This window comes from Triturus cristatus, chromosome 11 (genome assembly GCF_964204655.1).
Source record: "Triturus cristatus chromosome 11, aTriCri1.1, whole genome shotgun sequence".
NCBI lineage: Eukaryota > Metazoa > Chordata > Amphibia > Caudata > Salamandridae > Triturus > Triturus cristatus.
In genome coordinates, this window is record NC_140594.1 from 1063545998 (window position 1) to 1063572050 (window position 26053).

A 26053-nucleotide genomic window follows, 5' to 3' on the forward strand; every position below is an offset into this window, starting at 1 on the left:
GCCATGGTTAGAGGGATACGTAAGTGGGTGGCTCAAAAAGTGCTGCATGCCTACTAGTAGCATTCAATTTAGAGGTCCTGTGCACTTGCGGTGCACTTTTCTAGGGGCTTATAAGTAAATTTAATTTACCAATTGGGGATTAGCCATGATCAGCCGTGGTAAAGTGCGCCGAGTCCTAATACCAGCAAAAAACGTAATCACAAAAGTGGAGGAGGAAGTCAAAAATGTTGGGGGGGAGACCACCCTAAGGCTGTCAGGTCTAACAAGGGCCATACCCTATTGCGCATGAAGGTGCCTCTACTTTAGACCCCAAGCTATAAGAAGGATAGACCTTGCGTTCTTGATGGGTCTCTTCTAACTGTTGTTGGCTGGCACCAGCATTACCTTACTTTCAGAGTCTTTTTGTTGCAGTGCCCATCCATGCATAAGCTTTACCAGGAGAGAGACATCACAGAGCATTGACTGGTGCCCTGACTGGCCCCTTGATTGCAGCAGCTAATGATAAACACCCCCTGCTTTTCAAACTAACTTTGTGTTGTCCAGCAACCTGTTCTGTTTTTGACTTGGTGTTAATTTCTCTAGGTGCTTCAACATTTTCATCCTTACTAATTTGTTTTCCCAGATGAAATTGATAACCTCAATAGGTATCTCTATGTATTGCCGGTGAGGGGCCTCTAAATTACTCCTTTGTAGGAATATCTAATCACATAGTTCTCTGCTTATATAGTTTTTCAGATAAATCTGGATCCCTTTGGATTGATCTTGTTAGTACAATAATGTTCTCTTTAACATGGCCATACAAAATATTACCTCTGTGAAATGGAATATTCTATATTCAAAGATGGTGTGTTCTCCATATTATTTTAGCCCTGATGCTGGCCTGATAATCTTTTCAGGTTGAAACACCTTCAACGACCTTGGCACTTGTTTCTTCACTTTTTATCCTTCCATTTAAGTTGGAATACTTATTGGATAGTCATATTATTCTATAGACTTTATATGGTTCCATGCCAATTTTATACATACTTTCCGCTAATTATTTTTATATTTCAGTATGTGATCACATGAGCACTAATTCTGATGAATGATATATTAACCATATGATTTTGCATTTTCTTGGTGATTTTCATTGTTGCCATTGTATCTTTGGTTGCTATATAACTTTCATGATATCATTAAATGATTCTAATTGTTTCCACGAGGAAATTCTGTTATTATTACATGTACAGCTCCTGGTTCTGGGTGGTCAATGGGTAGCCCCTGCTAATTAAACACTAAGCCTGGGAAAAAAAATGTTAATCATCTGGCTTAATTAGAGATTCTAGCGTTACACATGTTATGCTATATTAAAAGAATTATGCCAAGACGCCACTTTGCATAATCACGAGCCATTCGTGGTAAACATTTACTCATGAAAACAGAACACGAACTGTTGTTGTTACAGAGTGCTTGTGTTTAAATGCATCCTCACGACAAGAACTGACACAAGGACACATTTCACACTAAATTATAATGCAAAATGACAGATTTGCATTTCGATTAATCAGGTGCAATTTTGAAAGAATTTTGAAAAATTACGTGAAAGCAAATTACACAAATTTTGCACACCCTTGGACACATGGCATTTGAAGTGACAATCTAATTCATTCTTGGATACCTAGCCTTCATTCTCATCAATGAAACTAATTTGGTTGAATTATTGTTTACTCAATGGCTTCCAAAGCACACATATCAATAGTTGAAGCTCATGGGAAACAGAGATAGATGTATAACTTTCTTGAGTATCAATTGAAAGTAGATTCCAGACAACTATATTGAATCCTGCAATGAGCACAAACACTCTCCTGCTGTGGATATCTCTATTAACTACTGTGACCATCATCCCCAATCCAGTGGTTCTTATCATGGGATATAGTTGTTATATAGACCATACTTCTAGGATATGGAGCAGTGTAGAATGGTATTTTATTTAAATCCTCGATTATCTTATTGGCAGGAAAATGAGAGAGTAAGGCATACACTGTAAGTATTGCTCACAATCTCATATAGGAAGTGGGAAAGGTGTGGTGCAGCTGCCAGAGTGGCTGACTCCGTCGCGTGGGGCTCGCGGTTTAATCGCTGGTGGCAGCTCAGCTCAGTGTCATGTGACTAGTCCGGGCAATAGCTCACTTAATCTACCTGATGGCACCCCAGCACCTGGATACCCTTAGGAGTGATACATTTGTGCTTTAAATATGTGGAATTAATATAATTATCTGGTGAGGACCCAGGCACTTCTTAATATCTCTCACATAGCACTTACTAGTGAGTACACGCTACATCTTAATATCTCTATTTGGCCAGCTACCTAAAAAGGACTCCCAATCTGCCAATAAATGAAAATATTTTATTGAACCTATTCTAGAGCATGATTAAAAATAAAATATCACTTTTAGGCAGCATTATTCTCTGTATGGAGCAAAGAGAATTAGTTTTAGCTCTTAATTTATTACTCAACAAGGTTTAGTACTTTATAAAACTAGGAACCTTTGTTCATAAAAAGTGTAAGATACACTGCCCATCTATAAAAAAGAAAGAACGTGCCATGAGTTCAGAGAGTTTATAAAACTTGATTACATATTTAGACATATTGATTGTTTCAGTTTCCCATTGGAGGCATTGGTTATTGCATCTGTCACTGGAACAACCATTCTTTTCAGTGTTATCAATCCTATTTGTCAAAAGCTTAAATTGAGTTCCCCACCTCTTTTAGACCATGATGAGCTATTGTGAGCCGCAGTAGCAAACCCCACAGATAGTCATAAATCAATGTCGTACACATTTAAACACCCAGGTGTTCTTCACATCATTATCATTAAACTTACCTCTCTGAGTCTTAACAGGATTTGTCATTGAAAAATGGAATGAAGTGAAAATATATTTTATAAAGTGCGGCTAATGCCCAAGGGTGTCTAGGCGCTGGTCTCAGAGAGGAGAGCTGCACAAAGAAAGGGATTGAACTTATTGATTAAATAGCCACGTTATAAGTGCTTTCCTGAAAGCTGGCAAATTGGTTATCTTTTTAAGGTTTGAGGACAACAAAACCTTTCCTGAAATTCAGCACTATAAGATTGCATTCTGATGCAGAGCGGAGCAGTCTAGAATAGACGTACCATTAGAAGCATTTCCAAAGATAAAGATATTCAGGGCCATTGCCATGAAGACATCTCGAAGCAATACATAAGGTTTTAAAATCTATACGCTTCTTGACTGGAAGTCAATGTAAATGTCTAATTGCAGAAGAGGCGGATTTGTGTTTTGGAATACCTAAAAGAAGGTGTGCAGTAGTATTCTGAACAATTAGAAATTTGGTCAAGGATTTCTTCCTAATGTTGCCAAACAGGGCATTGCAATAGTCAATGTTTGAAAGTACTAAGGCTAATGTCACTGTTTTTTGAAGATCAGGAGGCATAAAAGGAAAAACCTTCCTAAGAAGTTGTAAAGTGAAAAAGGATGCAGAGGTGACAGAGTTAACCTGTCCCTCAAAAGATAGATCACTGTCAAGGTGAGGGAAGGTCACCTGTTAGTTTGTAAATCAAACTTAGATGTTTGTTTTCAACACCTCAGTGTCTGATATTCATTAAAGCATGTTTTAATTCAACAGGGATAACTTATCATCCAAGTATGAGGCTGTTGTAAATATAGGATAGTCATAGTCCCTACTGTTGGCGTTTGGTGTTTAAACATGAGTTTAAGGATACAGAGATACAAGATGGCCGTTACATGCCACCACATACATGATGACGTGTCTATGTCTGTTGTGGTGATGTAATGCACATGGAGAACATGGAACATTCCTGGTTTTGTACACTTGTATGGTTATTGTGCACCATGATAAATACTGCATCCGACGGTATTGTTTTTGTCCAGGTGTGCAATTACCACCCAGGGTTGCATGGTAAGGGGGAATGAGAGTCATTGTGCTGTAACACTCTACAGGGGCTGAGAACTCATATTTGTGTAGTAAGTTCATTCTTTTGTGCACATGTAAATACAGTGGCGGCTCGCATAGGGCGTGCTGCGGGGCGGGGCGGCGGGGCGGGGGAGGGGCACGGTGGAGGGGTAGTAAAGTCTGACATACGACAGAACGGAGAAACGTAATAATTACTTTCCTCCATTCCATCGTATGTCCGAGTTTACTACCCCCTTACCCTGCCCCTCCCCGACCCGCCCTACTGCCTCGCAGCACACCCTATGTGAGCCGCCATTGTGTAAATATAATTTATGAGAATGTCACATCGTTCAATTGACCACAACAGGCAATGGTTGTGAGTATACGGGTCAGTGTACGGTGTTTGGCTTTACAATATGCTCTTGGACGATTTAACAAGCAGTTTATTACTTTCCACTTAGTGTGTCCTTGTGTCTTGAAACAGTAATTCCTTGCAGAGCACGCATCACTGAGAAGAATTTAGAACTTCTTTCTTCACGCTCTTTCCGACCTCGCTTTGATTTATCGCTGTGGTCATTTTTTCAGTTATTTCAGCAGCTGAAGGGGAAGAGAGGAGGCACGGCTTGTTCTGAGGTTCAGAACGCAGGGTCATGCGCTGAGTTTGTATTTAAAAATACTGAAAATCAGGAGGTTTTAGAGAGGTACAAGCAGGAAAATTGAGGAAATATTTGTACATCACTTCATGATATGTCTACCTCTAATTTTCTTGGAAAAGACCCAGGGCCAGATATCCATTGTTCTGGTCGCAAAAAGTTTTTTGCGATGAGTAATCTGTTTTGTGAGCTGACTTATGCATGAGTAGGTTGGCTTTAGTGCTAAATTTGTAAATAAATAAATGCTCTAGTCAGGAGGCAAATTGCACCACCCATTGCCAATGCTTTCATTGCCAATGACAGTACCTACACAACTACTGTTAACCAACACACTACAAGTGTGACAATTCAGCCTATTCCAGGCCCCCAAAGCTATAAACATAGCTTGGTCGGCAGGTATTAGTTGTTTTTAATGCATACTGAATTGATAAATAATTGCTGTTCTGTTAATTTCTAATTTATACAAACAGCGCCACCATGTGCCAGCTGTCATAAGTGCCGGTGTCGACAATTAAGTGCTGGTGCTGACAATTAAGTGCCAGTGCCGGTGCAGAGCACCAGGAAACACCGGCCCAAATTAAGCACTGGTAGGCTTGCAATATAAGGAATATGAGGGGGTCTCAGAATGACCTACCCAATTTCTATTTATTTCAAAATGGATATTTTTTAAAGTAGCTCCAGTTTTGTTTTTTAAAGGAATTGTGGCTGCTTAAAAAAAAAAATTCAAAACCAAAGTGAGAGCAGGCAGTGGTCACTCGGACCACCACCTGTTTCCCCCGAACTTGCCACCATGATTCCCAAAGGAGATGGGGTCTAAAAGGGACCCTTCTCTTTGCAAGTCAGTTACCACTCCAACTTGTGTGTCGGCAACTGGTCCTTGGCTTGCGACTGGAATTCTGGTTGCAAACCATTGATACACAGGTTACCGATTCACAATTCGGAAGAGTTGTCCCAAACACACACCTTCCAATTTTGCATTGATAATCATTTTCTAACTTATTTAGTGATTTGTAAAAACGTGTCTGAATCACTACATGGGTATAGTGTATTAGAAAAAGGTCAAAATGAATGTGAGTTACAGTAAAGGTTTCAGTAAAAGTTCAGTGGGTCCAAAAGTAGGTTTATACAGAGTTAAAAATTAAAAATATCTATAACTTCATTAAGATAAAATTTAAAAACCTGCAAAATTATATTACATTCCTACGTCTGTGCTTAACTTGTTGGCGTGATCGGCACTTTTAACATATCGAATTGTTCAGATAGCTGGTTTGAACTACGGGGTGATGGATTCGATTTTTTGAAATCACCACATAATACGCATGGATTTATAGGAGCTGATCACAGATTGTTTCCCAACTTAAATATAACTTTAGGTGTGCAAATAATCACTTTGCAAACTAAATTACTATTTCTGGTCCACAGAATCCTATGTGTTGAAATGTGCACGTATCAGAAATACTACAATCATAGGTTTAGGGTTAGGACAGTATTGTTGTTATTTCTGGGTGAGATGCCCTGCAAAGTAAATAGGCACCTCTTTACAAGATAGTTCCCCACTCTAGACACAAGCAAGTTTTCTTCTGTCTCAAATAGGAGTAAATGCAGTTCGATGGTGGGAACTGTGGAAGACTCTGAGTGTGCAGGGGAAGGAATTTCTCCATGGAGAAAAATATTTCCCCTCCGCTTAAAAAGAAGTTATATGTCCAAAAACCTACTAGTTTTCTGCTGTTTTGTATAGTGTGAACATGGCACAAGGGCATTGGAGCACCTTACATGAGTACCAGATTACATTACATATATTTGTTAGGCACAGGGAGATTAAGTGATTTGTCTAGAATCACAGGGTGTTGAGCCAAGGCCGGGACTCAAACCTCGTTCCCCTGTCAGCCAATCCGGCTGTTGGCCCACATCTCTCCCATCTCCTCTGCTTTCTCAATGTTTCACCACATTAACACATGCAGAATGTCCTTCCTTTGTAGAAAGTATGCATGAGCACATTGTATGCATTAAGCTACTCTTTGAAATCTGCAAATGTCAAATGTTTGCCGGAGTGCTCTTTGAATCTTCTGGAAATCCCTAAAAACTCAGAAAGAGGTTTCAATCTTTGTTTCTAAGGCCTTTGTCAATCCTCCCTTTTGTTCTTCAAAATTCTGTTGCATGGCTAGTAGCCCATTCCTTTTCTTGATTTTATTCCAGCTTGATGTATGAGGCAGGTAAGTTTCAGCATTTTAATAAGTCATAATTGCAGAAATTAATAAAGAAGTGCTTAAATAATAAAGCATTTTAAAATCCTGTAAGAATAAGCTAAAGGTCATCATCTGGAAAATAGGCATAATTTATAAAATTATATGTATTTCTCGTTTTCCAAGGTAAGGAAATTGTGGCACCCCAGGGTACAGTTCTCGGTTTAATTAAGATGGTTAGTTAAATTCAAAGGGCAAATCTTTAAAGTGGCACCGAAAAAGCAGCAGAGTAATTGGCTTGTTATGTGAACTACAGGCATTCATTTCAAAAGGGATATGGTCTGGTCAACAACGCCCACCTATGAGCAGGCAAACCCCAGCCATATATAATTAAAATCAGTAAGCCATAGGGTTTGGATTTAAAGAGCCCGGTGCAAATTTACCGTCGCTTTAAGTGGACTAAATAATCGGTTTAAGTGCAAAGAAAACATGGATGAAACAAAACAATCACTTTTTCCGATGATTTTATCACAAACATGTTTGCCAGTTCTATGGGTTGTTTAATACAATAGAATTCTGTACCAAGATCAATTATAACCTCATCAATAAATTCACTTATGGGTTCAATCAGATCTAGATGTAAATAGAGGGTATAAAACACCCTTGTGCAAATACCAGCTGTCCAGGGCATGTCCTGCAGTCAACCATGTTTGCATAGTGGATACAGTGCAGTCGTGGCCATATGTGTTCCAGGTCCTGCGGCTAACTATGCACACTGCAGAGGACCTGCACTGTGGGTTGGGCTCAGGGCAGCGGAGGCTCCTCCAAAATGGCGGAGGAGCGTCGCCCCATTGGCTCAGAGCCAGCAATTGAAAAATAAAACAATATCTTGCCATTGTTTTATTTTTTAGCTGCTGGCTCGGAGCCAGCGTGTGCAGGGAGGGGCGGGATCGGGGCATGGGAGGGAGGAGTGGTATGTGCACTTGTAAGTGTGCATGTCAGTTTGGCCGGCCATCTCAGGCCGGCCACACTGACATGTGCGCTTAGGTTTTTCCAACCCTGCTGTATTGTATAGCTTCACAACTGAACCCATTCTGTTCATTTTCCTAAACAACATTTTCACCTTTCCTGGAATAGCATCTCAGAAATCAAAAATACAATATGTTCTCTTCACCAGTTGTTAAGAAATGGATCTCACTTTATCATCTAAATGTGTTGTCCCAAAAAGCCCTTATAGGGTGTTAGCAATTTGTTCAATTTGCCAAAAATATGCAAACACAATTCATCCAACAATGGCAAGGACGTTCTACCACACTACACCAAGATCACAACTTATTTTTGCTCTACGGGTTCAACCAGCTTTATTAGTCGTCTTGATCGACAAATTAATATGAATGGTTCAGTGCTGGAATGAAGGGGGATCCAACAGGATCCCTGATTTTGCAGCTAGCACGGAACTTGATTGTGTGTACATCTGGCCCCAGTGAAATATGGTTAATTTGTCCTGTTGTCATTTGCCAATACTGGGACGGCAGTGCTTAATTTAAGCCAGTGGTTTCCTGTGCTCGGCACTGGCACTTAACTGTCAACAACGGAGTTTCCCATAAGAAATAAACTTTCTTAATTTACTTGCGATTCATTTATTGTGGTAATGCGCCTTCTAATTTCTGAAATTAATACATGGGTATTCGTTAGAGCAGCTCAAAGCGACTCTGATGCCTCATGCACTTTCTAGTCCTTAGACCGCGCATGAGCGTACATTAAATGCAGCTCTCCTTTGAAAATCGACATGCGAAGCTCAATTCATCTCCGCAAAATGGCCACACACTCCCGAGACATCTCGAGCCTTCATTCTGATCCCGCGCACACAACGGCAAGTGGCTACATTCTTATTTATTTTGTAAAATATCAACTACTCAATCTATTACTCTTAAGCTCAAACAATTTACAAATAGTATTTTTAATCTTTAAAACAGCCTACTTTTATTACACTACCAAAAGCGCTATCAAAAATATATTCCAAGCCTAAGATTCTTTTAAAAAAACTTCATCTAACAATATTACATATCAAATAAACAGTAACACAAACTGCACTCAAGGATTCTGCCCATAGATTGGACTTAATCCTATTTTAAATTATCAATCATACCATAGAATACCATAAATACCAATAAAACAAAGAGTACTTATCTGCTCCAGAAGCAGCAAACAAAAGAGGAAGAAGATGGCGGATGTCAGGATCTTAAGGGACATTTGTGTTCTATTTTGGTGTTTGGTGTTAAAGTTCTATTCTGAAGTTCTTTAAAGTGCTACAGAGGTGGTGAATGAAAGGTTTGATGCATAATGCTAGCCTCCTGTCTTGCCAAAAAATTCAGCAATGCTTGCATGTTGTCTGCTTTCTGATCACATCAGCAATCTGCAGGTGACATGAGAGCTTTCTTAGTTTAGATTTCAACAAAGCCTAAAACAAAGGCCAAATTTAAAGGGCTATCAATCCTCCTTTTGTTCCAATATAATCCTGGCTGGGAGTTAGCTAAAGCCTAAAATCTAGACCGCAATGGTGTGGGACACAAAGGCACACACCTTATCACTTCACTTCTACCTAAAAGATACTATCACTTGAAGGCAAGCTTTTAACTATGTTTGTTCCCTGAATATAACAGATATGAGTGCACTGGAAGAATGTCATACGTAATGGCCTGCATGAATATTTACATGAATAACAATTTAAATTGCGCTTACTAATTTTGTTTATTTATCTCTTTTATAGTGCTACTTATTCCAAAATGAGGTATCAGAGCAATTTACATAACACTGAAACATTATATATTGGCAATAAATCATACAAGCGTGAAAATCATTGTACAGGATGTTACATAAGAACAATTAGTTTTACCAGGTGTAGGAGTCACTCATTGTTGGTATATTATGTTAAGAGTGCATGGCCGTGAGAAACACGAAGTCAGAATTTAAAACTATAACACAGTGCTTGGGGTTATCTGTACTAATAAGACTTTATTAATGCCCAAAGAAACCCATTTTAGCAGCCTCAGAATAGCAAAGAAAGGACAAAGAGAAAGCAAAAAGGTCCTAAACCCATGTCTTACAATTTGTATGCAGGAACTTGATGCAATTTCATAGCTCATTGTGCTTTATTAGGAGGATTGCAATTAATGAACTGCAAATAATAAAAAAGATATCTGTGTCAAAAACAGTAACCCATTTACATATCCACATAAAATAGAAATATGTCATCTGCATGTTACACAATGTGCCTCGCAGGAGATACCTTAACGATTCTTGCTACTTCATGAGTGAAAACTGTGACTAGACCAGTGTTTCCTAAACTGTGGACATGGCTCACTGGTGGGCCATGAGCTGATTTGTGGTGGGTGGTGAAAGTCAGAGCAATAAATAAAGATGCCTTTAAATTCTGTTTTTCACTTCTGGCATTTGGCAGTGATTCAAAGACAGAGGTCAAATGTTGGACTGCTTTATTCTTTTAACATGGGGATTGGTGTTTACTTTGGTTTCTCTGACTGCAGAGTGAGAGGAGTTTTTAAAGTGAATTATGTGACAATGTAGGATGTTAATTTTTACAATACATAACAAAATGTAAATACCTGTAAATTAATTATATTCATCCTGCAGTTAAGAAAGCAAAAATGAAGCACTTTGTTGTAATTCTGAAATGTGCTAGAAAGAGATATTTAAATAGGACCAAAATAATCAAGACACTCACTTGGTGACGCACAAATTATAAATATTTGCAGAAACCCAATTTCCATACATTGTCATGTGTGTGCTATATCGTTTTACCAGTAAAACTGTATGTCTGTGCAAATTTAGTGGCCTTTTCAATGGGAAATGTGCTGTCTGTAAATGACAATGCTCTACCACTCAATGCTTTCATGACATTCAAAATTTGCCTGACTCATGTTCATTAAAGGTAGGTGGGTTGCAAAAATGTGTTGTTCTAAAAAGTCGGTCATAGTTCTAAAAGGTTTGCACTAGACAAAACACAGATCTCTCCAGTAAGTGCATTAACCACCAGAGTTGCCTTACGATTATTGTTATTCACTGAGATTTCTTGGTCACACAAAATTGTCTGCAGCAGGTGTCTTAACCATATAAGATATTATAAAATGCAATCTTTGTAACCAATCAAGTCAGAACCAATTTACTGTCACATTTCTGCTTGTTGCCAACTTCTTTGTGGGAGAGTTTTAAAAAAATTATAATTTGACTGTCAAACTGCATTTCATGCCTCGTGACATCACCCCCTTTTTGTTGTCATTCTTTGACCCCAAATGTATGTTTTTTCAATTCCAATTGATTGGTTAGCAGGTGAAAGTAGCATGTGCTGCTGCATGCCTTAATAGTCAGTTAATGTCATTTTTGGACTGTTATATACATATATATACACACACATGCACGCACGCGCACGCACCCACACCCACACACACACACACACACACACACACACACACACACACACACACACACACACCACACACACACACACAAAGTATTGATTGAATATATTTATATCAATAGGTACAATGTGGTTTAGAGAGCACTTCAGTTTCCCCTCATTTACCCACAGTTAAGCTGTTTTAGGAATGTTTTGAGGGTACTAGTTATGTATTCATTATTATTTCATGTTTATAACTCCTTAATCCAAAACACTTTCATGTACAATGCTGAAGAAAAAACACAAAATACATAAGTGAAATAAAAATATGTCAATGCAACTAGAAAATCGTGGACAAGGAAAATAGTCAAGCGAGCAGAATTTATCAAGAGGAAAGAAATAGGTGTTATTTTAGATGTGAACAGAAAACACAAAGAGATGGGGAAGGACAGCTGTCCAAAAAGGAGGGAGTTGAACTGAGGATAGGTTGCGACATGGAAGGAATGGATTTATTTATGGAAGTATATATATAATGGTACTCCTAGAGCTTAAACCTGGCTGGATAGCAACAGAAGGCTGAAGAATTGAGAGAGGGCATGAAGTAAAGAAGATCTCACTGCAAAGAGAAAAGCAGATTGATAGAAAGGGGTTCAATGTTGTAGTGAGACAGAAACAGAGAGGAACAATAGTGGGCTAGCCATTAAATCTTTAAAAGCACTTCGAAATCATGAGTGACGCTCTAAAAACCGAGATCCAGCCGGAAGCGCCCAGATGCCTCCTTAACATTTGGGAACCAACAGACCTCAATAATTAGGCCATACAGTGGGTCACACTTGGCTGCATGATAGCCAAAAGGATTATCGCACTGCACTGGGGGGCCTCGCATGCACCCAAAATTGCGGACTGGAAAAAGGACCTTGATTGGTGCATGCAGCGGGAAAAATCTGTGTACACTGCTCGGGGCTGCCCCCACAAGTGGTCCAAGATATGGGCCCCTTGGAACGTATATCGTGGTAATATATGTACCCCCCCCCCGAATTTTTGAAGAAGATGTCTCCCTCACCATGTAATTCCAACTGTATAACCTTGTTGCATTCTGAAAAGCCTTTATTTTGCTGCCGCCTTTGCTGTGATTCTGTGATTCTATGCCATGTTGTCGAATCAGTTTTAATAAAAAGATTTCCCCCAAAAAAATAAAAGCACTTCGAAGGGTCATTGCGTCTATGTTGCTTTCTGAGGGGCACGTGCATTTAGGGACGTAGAGTGTAGTGCAGTGGTAGCAACAGTACGAGCTGCTAATCATTGTAAACATGAAAAAAATCTAACTTTTATTTTCGAAAATAAACACTCTCTCCCTAAGTGTTAATTTCACTTCTCAGGAGACTTGGCTGTCAACTGAAGAGCCATTTGGCATCACTTATAATTACGTTGCATTGGTTTTGACAACTGTACAACCCGCTGTGTGTGTACTGTGACCACTCTTGAAGGGAAAGCCCCAGGGAAATTGTTGAAGTGCAGGAGGCAGAAAAAAACTGTCTGATTGGATGAGAATAAAAACAACAAGGCCAGGATGGAAAGGAAGTATCATGAAGTACAGGGTTCTGAAGAGCATGTTTGGAGTACTGAATATGATCGCACGATGGGAATGTTCTTCACATATGATACACATATGTCACATATGTCAATTAAACTCCAAGGCCCCGATTTGAATCTAGGCAAGAATAGCCCCCATCTTGAAAGGTCCTTTAATTACACGGTGTCAGCAGAGGTAGTGGTCATCCCAATCGTATTGCGGAATCCCCACCTTTGCTCCCGCGAACATCCAGTGGTGCTGGAACAATTTTTGGATTGGGGTGCTGCTGGCAGTGTTACAACACTGAAGTCATAGGGATTGGGAAATATCCAAGCGTCACACAAAGATGTAGGACCTTAATATGAGTTTGGAGTTGGGCCACAAAGCCCGCGCCCCGCTCCAAGACTGTCAAACCCACTGTGTGGTGTGGAATATACATCACACTGTAAGAATGTGTAATATCAGTCCTTAATTTGTAGTGAAATGAGTGCTGGTGTTCAAAACTCTGTTCTGAAACCCGAGGCCGGACCAAATAAATGTCTGTGCACAGACTACCAATGCTGCATAATCTTGAATTCACCTCACACCTCTTTAATACACTAACACACACTCGCTGACAACTTGCTCTCACTCTTGCAGACTCCTACTTTCTGCCTTTATGATGGTTTTTCTCCTCCGCTGTCTTTCCACTTTGTTTGTTTTTCAATCTCTTTCTCTCTTTTGCAGAAAAATAAGTGTCGGCAGGGACTGCTCCTCCACTAAGGCGGAGGAGCATCGCTCCACTGCTCTAAGAGCAGAGCAAAGTAAAAATAAAATGACAATTACAGAACGTTATTATCATTTTATTTCTGGTCTGCCTTTAAGGTCAATGTTTGGGCGGGGCTGGGCTGCGTGATGCCCGCAGAGTGAGGATGATGGTTTAGCAGGCTGTCTCGGGCCGGCCAAACCGTCATGCGCACTGTGCATGTTCTCCACAGGCTGTATTGTACAGTTCTGGGTGGAGAACATTCCCAGCCCCTCTCTGAGTGCCTAACCATGGCGCTCAGACCAATCACAATGCTGCTGTAAGGCAGTGTTGTGATTGGTTGGGAGAGACTTGGAGCCTGGGTGCTTCCGTTCCAGGGAAGAGGACGGAGGAGAGGCAGCAACGGCATTGGCGTTCATAGATAACTATTTATTTTTTTTCGACCCCCTGCCTCATTCACCCTCCCCTACCAGCCGCCACTGAGGGCCAGTCCCCTAAAATAAGTGCTGGTGCCCCCCACTGGCAACCACTGGTTTAAATTAACCACTGTTTAATGTTAAAATCACCAGAACAGCGCACTGCCACACTTAGACGTTAAAATCACTCCGCCCCAGCTTAATCAGATCTGGATTCTGCAACGACTGGACCCATTATTCTTCACTCATGTTTGAGACGTTCATCATCCAATAAAAAACACATACAGTGAATTAAATAAGACACTGACCACTTAAATGTATTCCATATTTCAAGGAAATGAAGTTGCCTTGCTGGTTTGTGTCACAGGATAGATTTTGTCCCCTTGGCCTTTCAAAACCTGTACAGAATGTACTAAGACATTAGGGACTTTGGTGTGGAAAAGGATTTTAGACTCTGACATGTTCTCAGACAGTATAAATATTAAAATCTTGCTCACCAGAGAAGCCTTCGTGTCTCTGGAGAAGGGACCTCTCTGACCTGCAGGCAGATTAAAGTGTCTAAAAACTTAATGCTCTTTATTAGTCATTTGATACAGTGACTGACAATATTGTAGGAAGAATTCACAAGGTGATTGTGACAAACTGAAAAGGATCAACTCCCTTTCCCTTCTGCTATATTGTCTTGTGGGAGCCAATCTTCTCTTTTGGACTGGGGGGGTGGTGTTTAAAGAATGACCACTGGGTGCTTAGCAGCCGCGGCCCGTGCAGGTAAGAGCGGTGGGGCCAGCTGGGATGCGATTTTGACAGATGACGAAGAGGGAAAATTAAATAAATCATTAATTTTCCCTCAGCATCATCTGTTTAAATTCCCCCCACCCGGTCCCACTGCTTTTACAGCACAGGCCGCGGCTGGTGCTTAGAGAGGTGAGGGGTATTTAAAAACCTGGTCATACTTAGCTATATTGATCTTAATTTATTTATAAATTTGATCATTTATCGGCCCATAAAAAAGCATTTCATCAAGAAATTCTGAACATGCAGTGGTATCTCTCAATATAATAAGACAGTAGTACTTTTGAGTGGGATACATAGAGAAGTTAATGGGATGAGGTGGATGAAATCCTTTTGGCTAGGTTTGTGCTATAGAATACCACATGCATACAGACGGATGATGGATGTTGGACAATAGCAGGACAGTAAATACATTTATAATACAGATATATATACATACATATAATCGTCGAGGCTCCAGCCATGAGAACCACTGGGCTGATGTTATCTTGTTTCCTTATGGCAGGAGCTTGTGTTAAACAATCATAGCCTTGTACAAAGAATGTTCTCGCTGAATACCGCCAGGCTCTGGAACGACCTTCCCCTCCCACTCCGGTCCAACTCAAATCTTCTATCATTCCGCAAAAACTTAAAAACATGGCTGTTTGACAAACCCACTGTACCATAGCACCTCCTCCGTCACTTCTGGTCAGCTTAGCGCTTGGACGCCCATGGGCAGCAATCGCGCTCTACAAATACCATTACAATTACAATTACAATTACAAAGTAAAAATGATCCTTTTACTTACTTTACATATAAGAGTAAGAATAAGAGGTCAAAAGCAATTTATTTGCTGAAAATGGTGAGAGGTCACAGGGCTCACTTGAGCCCAAGCGACAGCAGCATATCAAACTGGAATGCTATATTCTTAACACTGGGAACCAGAAGGGGGAATCTTACCACTTCCATATGTCAGAAATCAGGGATTCACAGCCCATCCTGGCCCAGGGTCAGCACCTCGGTCTCAGCCTCAGCGCATTGTTACCCATCCATGCCTGGACCGTGAAAAGGATGGGGGGTTAGGGGTTATGGCAAAATCTATCGAAGCTCAGATGGGAGGCGATCAAAACACAGAATGTGCTGGGACTGTCAGCAAAGGAAACTGACCCCACACCAAATGATCGTATTAACTACAATCCAAATATTGCATTGAATGGGAAAGAATGAGGATACCAGAGGAACAACACAATGTCCTGATTTCATCCAGATAAAATAGAAAAGCAAGACAAGATAGGTCCCAAAGTCTCACCAACAACCAATGGACCAATAGCACCGTCTACTGTAGCAGAAGAAAAAGAAAGACCCATTAAATATGGTAATTGAATGGCCAAGGTCCATACTTTGGTGGAGTCAAGAAAGCTGCCGAAAACTGTCAATGATCCGTCCACCCAATTTATAGTGTGTTTCCATGTATACGCACATAGGGTGGATGGAACGTCTGCCATTTTTAAATGGCTCCTTTAATCTCAAGTCATCAATCACGGTTATTGACTGGTATAGCCTAGATCCTCTTTCCTGGGCGGGAATCTAGGTGGAAAGAATCCAAAAGGACGCAACTCCAAAGGACTGGAAATCCAGCGGGCCATAACTTTTCTTCAATCTCAGCAACGGCACGCAGGAGCAGGGCTGGGAAGTTATTTGAATCCTGGATTCTAATGGTGAAGCTAGGGCTGTCTATCTTGTCATTGGCAGTTAAAGGGTTCCTGGTTGACATTTTTCACCAGTTTCACTTCTGAGTTCAGTTACTTCAGGTGAACCATCATCAGTGCTTGTGGTAAACTGCAGTGGTGTGGTAGAGCCCGGTTTTGTTGAGCTTTAAATCTCCACCTAAAGCTGATACTACATCATCCTGCATTTCTCTGTCTTACTAAAAAGACATCTGTTTTATATATTCTCTCACTGTAATATTTCTAGCATTTCTCTTATATCTGCAAGTGTCCTGCTCAGTGGTTAATTTGTAAAAATTAAGTGCCGGGGCTCTAGTCAGGAGACAACTTGCACCATCCAATTCTCCTGTTAGCGCCTGCTAAAACAGAACCAACTACTAACCATAAAAGTGGGGGGGGATGTGGCACAATGGCCAGAGCTGCCAAGTTCAGAGCTGAGGAACCTGGTTCAAGTCTCGGCATCAGCTCAACATGCTGTGATTCTGGGCAAATCACCTAATCTCCGCGTAAATAAATGTGTCCTTAACTGGTGCTCTTGAAAAGTGCCAGTGTAGATGATTAAGTGCCGGTGCTGAGCACCGGAAACCACCAGCTCAAATTAAGCACCGGTTCTGCTTCTGTGTAATATATTTATTATAATTATCTTCATGGGTTGATAGCCCCAAAGGTCAATTCAATGTGTTATATCTGCTGTTAATTACAGTTTTTTGTTTTAAACAAATCAAAATCAAGTGTGGAATGAATTGGTGGTATCAGTCATGGTTTTAATGGGCACATGTTGTACGCAGCAAATATCCCATTAGCATTTACCTCATGTTTAGTAAGATGACAGGCATATGTATGGATGGCATTTAAAGCCCCAAAGATATTTCTAAGTGATGAGCCCAAAAGGGGTCTCTTGGTGATTCTGGCAAATACAAAATATTTATTATTATCCAACATAAAATGCTCGTTGTATCGACTTCTGGAGGATGAAAGGCTAAAAGGACTTGCCATCATTTAAACCTTTGACCATGGGATCAAACACAGCTCCATGCAGCAGTTGCATTAGTTCATGAAACAGTAACCCCTGGCAACTAGGACCCAGAATACAGTCTGTTTCCTAAACATGGGCATGCTGTCACAGTACAGAAGCATTTTCCTGCACAAATAAAGGGCTGGTCAGTGGATATCGTGCGTGAGCTGCCACTGCCTGGGTATTTTCCTATTAGTGAACACATATTAGACTTGGATTTCCACGCTTCAGTTGATATCTTTTCCACGGCACAATGGGCCTCATTTAGAGTGTATCGGGCCTTCGGCCATCAGTCAGAAGGCCCAAAGCGCCATTCACCACCCTGGCCGGAATACCACCCACCATATTTAGAGGTCTCCCCTGGCCCTGCTGAGATCTCTGTGCCCTCCGAGGAGCCTCCACCAGGTCGGCACCTCTGAAAGTCTGCTGAGGGCCCACCGTGCTTCAGGCGGCCGCTCAGCAAACTTTTTTGTTTTTCAAAAACAAACTCCCAAAGCAGAGTTTCAGGACCATCGGGGTTTCCCTTGCAGTCCCAAAGTAAATTAAGAGTACATGAGCGGTCCTCTGTATATAGGGCGGATAGTCTGATGGTCCTACACGAACAGCCCAACCTCCGTCAGGCCTTCGGAGTAGGGTTTCCGCCAGTGAGACAACGTGGGCACCGGCGTAAGAATCATGATACTCTGCCTGACTCTAAAGAAAGTGGGTGGACTGTTGGTTTGGCAGGCAGAGTCTAAATCAGCCTTAATATTACTAAAATTGTCAGTGGTGGCTATTAAAATTGCCCCTCAGACCCCTGTTTTCCAGCCACCACTGACCACACCTCACACATTATTCTGACCTATCTTATATTTAGTTGCTCCTTCTACCATCCAAATGTTCTCTATAAAATGGTCTGCTGCTTCTTGGTGCTAGATCTGGAGCTTATCAAATATATAAAATAAATGTATTTAAGTAAAGGTAAGAATCTCAGGAATTTAACCCCAGACTGAGAACATTGCACAGCATTTTAGAAAATGACTGGTCCCTGGGCCCACCTGATTCTAAATAAATCATCTTGATATGTTCAAGGCACAACACCACTTTGCTATCATTCATCAGAATGTACCCAATCTTGTAGTCCTGCCTCTTCGGTTTATGGTGTATTGTGTGACACAGCAGCATGAAGTAAAAAACCTTGAGACTGACAGACCATTGCTGGCAGGAACAAGATCATGTTCTAGGTGACAATCATCAGTCACATCCTGCTCGAATTTCTTCTTTATTTTTAGAGGCTGGAAACATAAGGAGACAAGTGTTTTGTTAACCATTGATTTATTGCAGAATCATTCCAGGAGTAATGTTGCTGTTTAATAACATTTACTGCAGCGCAGAGCATGGGCCAGGTGAATAACACGGTTTATTCCTAAATTAATTTGACATTGTTGTGGGCGTTGTAAGTCCTCTACAGATTTACAGCTGTTGCTAAGATGCAAAAAAGACCTATGTAGTGCATAATTTACATTGTTTATGCATGATAGTTATTCACGAACATTTTCATAGTTGTTATGTAGTGAAAGTCTTACCGATTTATTTGCTGTTTAGTGTAATGTAAAGGTGTTTACTGTTCTTTAGTGTCACTGTAGGCTTACTTTTACCATAATTCTAAGAAATGCATTAAACCGCTGGTTTCTGTAAACTAGTCTATCGAGAGCTCCAGTACTAAAAAATGTGTAAGGCCTGTTGAAGTGAGAAAGTATGTGCCAGAAACCATCAGGCAGTGGCGGCTCGCAGAGGTAACCCTGTGGGGCGGTGGGGCGTTGCGGGGGGTGGGATGGGTGGCGGGGGAGTGGAGTCCGACATATGACGGCAAAGGTGAACGTAAATAAATAAATAAATACCTGCCGTTGTATGTCGGACTCCACTACCCAACCCAACCAGCCCCGCCTCACCGCCCCGCCGCGGTACCTCTGCGAGCCGCCACTGCCATCAGGAATTTGACATGATGAGTTTTTAAACTGGAACCGTGAATCCAAAATCAAAAACAAATCAGCAACAGTTTGTAAAAGGTATTATTAGTGATATACACAGGGAGATCTCGAAAACACAACAAAGTCTAAGCAAGTATGAATTCATGAAACATCCCTCTGAACATATCACCAAACAACACACCCATTATGACCTTAGCATAAAAAGTCAACTATCTACACATATTACCATACTCTCTCCATGAGGTACTACTAAAAGAAAGAACTACAAGGGGCACTGAGCACCAACAGAAGCAACACCAGCAGAATGCTCCCCTAGCGTTGCCACACTGGCACAAAGTAAACCACCCAGACCCAAATCAACACTCCCTGTGGGAGCTATAATCTGCAAAACTCTGCACCAGCTCTAAGTTGTAACCCACACAAGGCAGAGCAGTCAAGAAAATGCATAATACACAATGTCACCCAATCAGCACTAACCAGAAAACATAATGTATGTTCTCAGAGCAACCATTGCTCACCTGTTAATTGCCACATTCTGGATTGCATGGGGCACCAGTGAAAACAACAAATCTCAGCTTTAACCCCTGGATGCAGGGCCGGCTGCTCCTCTGTTATGGCGGAGAAGTGTCAGATTTACACACATGAAAAATAAAATTTTAATAAACCAATGGTATTATCATTTTTATTTTTCTTCTTACCTGCAGGCTGCCAGTGAGCCTCGTCATAGGGCGGGTGGGGCCATGCAATCTATGACAACAGTGAGCAGGAGGGACGATGGGCACTACTAAGTGCGCATGTCGGTTTGGCCAGCCGTCTTAGGCCGGCCAAACCATCATACACACTTAGCATTTCTCCACCCGGCTGTGTTGTACAGCTGGGTGGAGAAAAGCCACAGGCTCCCAGTCACTGTCTGAGTGGCAAACCAGGCCGCTTGCCCCAATCCCAGCGCTTCTCTCATGCTGGGATTAGTATTCCCAGCATGAGAGCAGCGTCAGGATTGGCATCTGGGAGCCTTCGCCGTGTGCTACAGCCATGGAGTCAAGGATTGGGAAAGGAGCGATGCGGCGACCGCAGCGGCAGGTAAGTAAAGTTTTTTATTTTTTATTTATTTTTTTGTCTGTATTTATTTTTGTATTCACTGCCTACCACTTCAGATTCCAAGCAGCCGCCACTTACTGGATGTCCAAATTCTCTTTCTGTAACTGAAGCATGAGTGCACTTAATAGTTGAAGCGCAAGTGCTCTTCAACCACTGGATACCTTTAGGAAGTGCTATGCCTCGGGAAGGCCCTCAGCAGCACAGTCTGAAAGCTACAATAGTCTACGCTCTCAATCGCAGCCATCCCAGACACCCTGGACCGTGGCCCAAGGTTTACTGAGGATGCCACATCCACCAACTTTCATCATGCTAGTCTAGTAATGCCCAGACTGAAAGCTGCAAATTATTCATAAGGGCAGGCCGCACAAGTTGGGAATACACCATGAGTGAATCCACAGTCACCCAATGCAAGGGAACTGTAGCACACACTAACCAGTCTGAGCAAAAACAGCCCATATTGCAATCCAACTTCTTGAGGTAATGCCAGGTAAATGGAGCAAAGCACCCATGTCCACAAACAGTGACCTGAAAGGCCAGCAGCAGCCTCAGGCACCCCAAGACCTTACTCCCTGAACACTGCTCTCCAGTGGATTCACAGACAATGCAAGTGCGGCACTATGTTCTACACTAGCCTTGGAGATCTAAGGGGGTAGCCATGACAGCCAAAAAGAACACCATCATTCAATAAGTAGTGACCACCAGATGACTGCATCAAAAAGTCTGCAAGAGGTGGCAACATACCTTACTTCACGAAAGACAAAATGGCCTCCACGCACAGAGGATTGGACATCATGTGGTCATGCAATGCCCTTCTGGCCAATGGCAGAGAACTCTCCCAAAAAGCCACATGCAGCATTATCTGCAATGAAATTGTGCTCTTGCAGAACACGATCAGAAATTGGCACAGCTCAAGATGAATTACCAAGAATTCACACTCCTTGTCAAGAAGCGAAATGTACAGAGAGAAACGCCGACAATGGCCTATGGAACGCCAATCAAGACATCCAACAACATGTCGGAGTGAAAACATGTCCCTGTTTCCCCCCCCCCCCCCCATTACGAATCCCAATGCTAAATTCACTATGGCTTGGCATAGGCCAACTAGGTAAGCAGTGGGTAACTTGCTGTAAAAGACTGCACAGTGGAGGCTGTGAGTGAATGAAATGGAGCTTGGTGGCGTCAGTTCCATCACGCCCTTGTGAAGGCAGTGCATCTCCTCATCGAGCATGGTAACGCAGTAGGAAATATTGTGGGGAAAAAGCATAACTTCCCCTAACAAAGCGTACCACCTAGAAGCATGCACTTCATTGGCTGTAGGCATCTCTTACATTTGTGAAGTGTAATTAAAATGTTGCCTGGGGCCTGTGAGAACAGAGAGTCATAGAGGGACAGCCCTTCAGTAGTGCACTGTGGGCACATCCAACAGAGGTTGACTGGGACACAAAGTTTGATGCAAAAGGCTGATGACTTTTCTGCTTTTCCTATTTAATGCTGCACTCCTGATTAATGAGAAAACGTCCTTGTGCATATTTATTTGCTAAGGGACTGGGTAGCCCTTTGATCCCATAGAGGAACTATGTAAAGGAACAACTGGAGCAAATAAAGTATTCCATTTACATGGTTTAAATTATACTTTCAAATGAGTTAGAGCAGGCAGTTCATGTGTCGCCAAAAGGGCAACTGCCCCATAGCTTTTCCAAGGCTTTGATGCAAAAAAATCAGATTTAAGTCAACAATTAGAATAATATTAGTTCAAGAAACAGATTTGAACGTGTTTTGCAAATGTCGACTCTGCAGCGCATCTGAGTGATGTACTCAGGTCTGCGTTGAAATCATGACTGCTCTAAGTCAGTCATTCATTCATTAGAATTGATTTTGCTTTCCCTGACTTTTGTTGTTTCGTAATATCTAACATTAACTGTGTGTTTGTGTCTCATTACCCCCACCACACCTTATCTATAGGTGACCCTAACATCTCACACGGTTTTATGTCCTACCTTGTTGCTATGTACAGCATCTAAAACAAATATAAACACCAGCCTGCTCCATACACAGGAAGTGTCAGACAAATCTCAGGATTCAATCCACTTAAATGTATATCTATGCCATATCGATCTATATATATATATATATATATATATTGCATGTTCCTCCGAGGTGCTGGGGATACCACTATAAATTGTCAAGTTTTTAACTTGTGCCTTTCCAAGTTTTCAATCCTCAAATTAAAAGAAATATGGAGTTTAGTCTTCCTTTTAAGTAAAAGCAGAAGCATTTTAATGAGAATAAAACGGAAACACACTAAACCCTTTTGACAAAAAGAGAAGTTTCCAAATCACCTTTTGAGAAAATATATACTCCATTTGACCTCCATCTTTCTTCAGATCTACTTCAGAGGTGTTGACACATTGATGTATTCCCCAAGTGAATTAGAAAATGATTTAGACCAGAGAACTTAACTCGTAGGTTCTGCTGAGCATTGTGGGCCTTCATTTACAACCGAATGCTGCAGGGCCAGAATTAAGCTAATTGAAAAATGAGATAGATTAAAAATCAATAGTAGAAAATGCAGAGGGGAGTGATCCGTACACAAAAAGTCATTATAGTGTATGGAGTAGTAGAAAAAAATCCTTCCATTGCAAACCATCTATCAGAGACAAACCACAGTCAGCATGGCCTTTAAACAGCAAATGGCTGAGACTGGTGCAATAACTCTCCACTCTTCCCCTTTGTCACTATGTCTGGTAGATTTAAAAAGGGAATTTGATTGTCCTCTTGTAAGCTGGCAAAGAGGGTATTGACGAGCCTGTTGCAGTGCATTCTACAGGCCTCAGGTTTATAGTGCAGAGAGAGGGCCAACTCTACCTTTCATCCATTCAAGGTTGATATAGAGAGTACGAGTGAGCAGAAGTTTCCTTCTCTGGTCCACTGAATAAAGCAGAGTGTCAGATTGGGATGCCCGTCTTCCCATCATCTCTCTATACATCTGGTTGTATTTCCCATATTGGTCATGGGGAATGTTACATCAACCCCTGGACACTGTGTGGTTGTGGTATGGTAGATGGCAACAAAATATTTCAATAAACTAGACTGTCCAAAATACTTATTAGCCTAGGATGAGAGGACAATGCTACATCTTGGGGGAGGCCCAAGATTCTTCTAATATGGAATGTGGAATACCTGTTGTTATGTCTTGCTGGGGGGAGTGTATGGAATCCCCCTGAAATGCATGAAGTCTGTGATAACTATATAATAACCTGTTTCTATTTCTTGTATTACAACTTACTATCCATTTGTGACATCACTACTTGTGCTTCGTAATAAAATTGCACTATTACTCTAGTCCAATAATTTAATACAGCCCACAAAGCGCCCTCTGCCTCGTGTGGGCCAGGACAAACTATGTACAGGAAGCATTTGATTCACATAGTCCCGACCTAAGAATACTTCCTGTTGCATCACAACACAAACCTCAAGGGCACTGGAACAATCTACAACCTTTAGAAAAGTTAGTGTATATGCCTGAAATATTGCAAAGGTTCTTTTCACCACACAGCTCAACCTTCAGAATGCTTCTCTGTATTTATATGGTTCTACTAATAGCTCCAAAAGAAGCAACAGTTTTTAGAAAAAGAAATCCTGTTAACCAGGTTCTGGCTGCAGCAGCATTGTAACATGATTGCCTAGCAAAGATTTGGTAACCCATGAGGAATGTAAAATGCAGATTTCCAAGATAGAAGTAGTGTCTATACTGTCCTTCACCTCTCTCCTTAACCGTTTTATCTATAATAGGTACTTACTTCCTTGACAATTTAGATTGATTCATTTACAGTATTTTTCTAATATGCCTTTCTCTGCTTTATTCTTTTATTCCTTTATATCATAGTGTCATATTCTCTTTCCTCCCTTTTTGATCCCTCTGCTGCTTCCTTTCCCTTTTCTCCCTCCCCTGCTTATATAAAATTTCACAAATTGCTTTTACTCTTTTCTTCCAGATATCAGTCAAGTTCGTTGTTACATTGTTGTATTTTGAATCTTTTTGTATTTCACTGATATCTTTGTGTATCAACGTACTGATCAATAAAGCTTTTCAAACATTGGGGGACGTGGCTTGGCGCGAGGCAAGATGGCCGCACTGTAGTGCTGCTCCGCCGGCCGCCTTAAACATCCTGCATTATCCTGCTCTCTGGGTGCCCATCACCGAGCGCCAAGGTGGAGGCTTGAGGCTCCGGGTCGGGCGCTTACGGAGGCTGGTGTTCGTGTGCGGCTCCACGGTCCGAGATCGCGACTGAGGCGCTGCGCTTGGAGAGGCCGCCATCTTGGGAGACAGCTGCAGAGAGCGGAGGAGTCGGGGCGGCGAGGATCAACATCGCGCTGGGTTTCCCCCCGCGCTGCCTGTCTGGTGCCTGTGCGGACATTGTCGGAGGAGGGTAGCGGTGGCGAGCGGCGTCGACTTTGGGGCTCCCCGGACACCGCACGCAACGGCAGAGGAGGCGAGTGGTGGCTCGGCGGGCGCGGAGGTAGGGCGAGCGGTGCGGGATACACGTGAGCTGCCGGCTTCAGACGGGTGAGTAGGCCCTGTGGCCGGCGGCGAGCTCCCCCCTCCGTGTCCTGCCTGGGCTGCCCAGTGCTGGTGTACAAGTGCCCGGGCGCCTATGCTGACTGCGGACCTTTGCGGGCTGTGAGGCCGGGAGAGGGAGAGGTGGACTGGCGGACGTGGAGGCTGTCTGTGCTGCGACGAGGGGTAAACGAGCTGTCGGCTCAGCGGCAAGTCCCCCCCCCCCCCCACTGGGTCCTGAGTGAACTGCCTAGTGCTGAGCTGCGGAGGCCTGGGTGACTGTCCTGGAGGCTGGAAACACACGCTACGAGGTGCGGGCCACTGCCTGGGGGACTGAACTGGGCATTGCGTGGCAGATGACGCCGGATCCTCGTGGGACCTTTGGGGGACCTCTGGAGGCGAGCTCCCTGCTGGTGGCGGTGAGGTCTAGCGACGCTGCTCGAGTGAGTTGGTGGAGCGAGGGCCTGCTGGCGCTGTGTGGTGTGTGCCACGTGGGTCCCCCCTTGAGGTGATCGCGGACGGCGGACGCTGCTCCCCTCCCCCCCTGGTTGAGTCCTGCCATCGCCTGGTGCTCTGCTCCTTGCTGCCTGGGGGCGCGCTTCCATCCCCCGTTTGCCCTACTACCACTTTCGTGTCCGGGTCGGTGGAGGCTGGGAAGCGGCCATGGGCAAACCGGATAAAGCTCAATCGCGGCTCACGTTTGAGACGCGCAAAGGGGGCAAGTCGTCACATACCGTGACTTCAGACTCGGAGTTGGAGTCTACCGCGCCGGCCCCCACAGCCTTGGAGAAAACGTTGTCGGTAATTCAAACCAGCCTGAAATCTATTGATGGCAAGATAGAGGCCCTCAGTGGTCGCATGGACTCCATTTCCGCCAAGCTGGACAGGCAGGGGGTGCGCTTGGGCGAGGCGGAGCAGCGCATTTCGGACAACGAGGATGGTCTAAGGCAGGTCTCCGACAAGACTGCGGACATTGCACAGCTGCTGGCAGTGATACA

At 42.5% G+C, this 26053-nt stretch overlaps 1 protein-coding gene across 2 annotated transcripts in view; it reads left to right on the forward strand.

Annotated features, from left to right (window-relative positions):
- Nucleotides 1-26053, forward strand: part of PEX5L (peroxisomal biogenesis factor 5 like) — a 690633-nt gene that overhangs the window by 147315 nt on the left and 517265 nt on the right. The window lies entirely within an intron of this gene.